Source organism: Triticum dicoccoides, chromosome 7B (assembly GCF_002162155.2).
Source record: "Triticum dicoccoides isolate Atlit2015 ecotype Zavitan chromosome 7B, WEW_v2.0, whole genome shotgun sequence".
Lineage (NCBI taxonomy): Eukaryota > Viridiplantae > Streptophyta > Magnoliopsida > Poales > Poaceae > Triticum > Triticum dicoccoides.
In genome coordinates this window covers 208069688-208071924 of record NC_041393.1, presented here as the reverse complement: position 1 = coordinate 208071924, position 2237 = coordinate 208069688, and positions in this window count along the sequence as shown.

Here is a 2237-nt window from a genome sequence, read left to right as displayed (position 1 = left end):
TGCATCTATCATGGGTCTGTATTTCACACCCAATCACCCATTGGGGTGTGTCTGTCTTAGAACTGGATATTTCTTCAACTTGAGTCGACCAAGTTGAGTCGATCACAAGACTGGGTGTAGTCCTCGAGACCGCGATCGAATGTTGGTAGTCGGCTGGGGTGTGAGAATCTTCTCTTTTTTTACTCACGCTGGGCAGACCATGCCGAGTGTAAAACCGAACCAGTGGGGGCACGCTAAGTGCACCCACTTGGTGTAGTCCCCCAGACTACTGTTGAATGTTTGATTCAGCGGTAGTCTTAGAACAACTTTCACTGTGATTGATTTTTGTTTTTGTCGACTGACAATTCTTATTTGCTGACTGCAGAAGTCTTGTGATCTTGCTCAACTTTCTTAACTAAATAAGAGGCAAATCAGCCTCCAACTTGATCTGGAGTTGGCCAAGAAGAACCTCAAGAAGGCCCATGATGAAACAACTATCATGGGAGGTAACCACTCATCCACCATCTATCTTATGATTCCCTGTCTCTTTTCTCAGTCTCCTTGAACCGAGTGATTCCACTCAAACAGATGTGCATAGTGAAAATCGTCAACTTCAAGCTCGTCTGAAGAATGTTATTTCTTTAGACAAAATGAAGTAGGCTCTGGAGAAGAAGGATCAGGATCTGGCTGCAGCCCAGAAGGAGGCACGAGAGGAAACAACACTTGCGGACAAGAAGCTGGCTTCCGTCAGCAAGTTGGAAGAGGAGATTGTGCAACTGAAGAAAGACAAGGAAAGCCTGACCGATGAAGTGGGTAATCTTAAGGCTAAGAAGGGCGAACTGGAGTCTTATCTGGGGCAGCTTGCTGTGAAGTTGGTCCTGAAACTTGAAGGTATTTCCCCTTGTTGGACTGATTTGTGGGTGTCGACTGTTATGCCTTGTTAAACTATCGATTCACTATTTTTCCGACCGTGCTGAATTTTGCCAAGACTTTGAACCAGAAACTGGACGAGTCGAGACAGGTCTCGATCCCATCAATTGTCCTATCAAATATGATGTTGCAAAGAATGTGTTGCGGTTGGAGTCACGCATGAATAGTGATGTTGTTTATCTGGTCCGACTGAAGGTGGCAATGTCGCGGGTTGACGCCGAGCTCTGGCCCCAGGCGGAACTCTCACAAGATCTAGAGTCTCTGATGACTCGACTGGATCAAATACCTGACTGCGTGCAAGAATGGAAGAAATATTCTGCCCGCTACGGCGCCGACGTCGCCCTGTCATTGGTCCGAGTGCACTGCAAGGATGTTAGAGAAGACAAGTTGGCGGCCCTCAAGGTTGTGAACACCAAAAAGCACAGTTTCTAGTCCTTCATGGACACTTTCCTTGATGCCGCCACTCGTATTGCAGATAGCATCGACCTTGACAATTTCTGTGATCCAGCAAGTCCTTCTCCTGACGAGTGAACAAAACATTAAGCCCCACTTTTATTTGCCTCGGAATGCTGAGTGATCGTGTAACCGTTAAACTCTTTCAGGCTTGAAGCCTGAGCACTACTGCCCGTTGTGGCCCTGAACTTTTGCAGGATTTATCCGAACTCAAATTCCCTTGGATATCATGGCTTTTGTTTTGGTTTTGAACTGTTCCTGACTGTCTTTCGTCGAGTGGACTTGACACCTTGCCGTCCTTGCGGATCGGGATGGAACGTACATTGTACTTGTGGCGCAGCTCATACGAGGTGTTCAATCGATGCCTCATCGTCCTTGCGGATCGGAATGGAGTGTACATTGTACTTGTGACGCAGCTCAGACGTGATGTTCAGTTGACACCTCGTCGTCCTTGCGGATCGGGATGGAACGTACATTGTAATTGTGACACAGCTCAGGCGTGGTGTTCAGTCGACACCTCGTCGTCCTTGCGGATAAGGATGGAGCATACGTTGTATTTGTCGTGTAGCTCAAAGGATATTCGTGACTTAGGCGAGTGCAGGGTCGCGGCTAAGCCCTCGAGTGGGAGGATGGCTCTCCACTCGGAATGATTTTTTTAACTTAGGCGAGTACGGGGTCGCAGCTAAGTCCCCGAGTGGGAGGATTGCTCTCCACTCGGAGTAGTTTTTAACTTAGGCGATTTCGGGGTCGCGGCTAAGCCCCCGAGTGGGAGGATTGCTCTCCACTTGGAATGCTTTTTAACTTAGGCAATTTCGGGGTTGCAGCTAAGCCTACGAGTGGGAGGATTTTTCTCCACTGGGAATGTTTTTAACTTA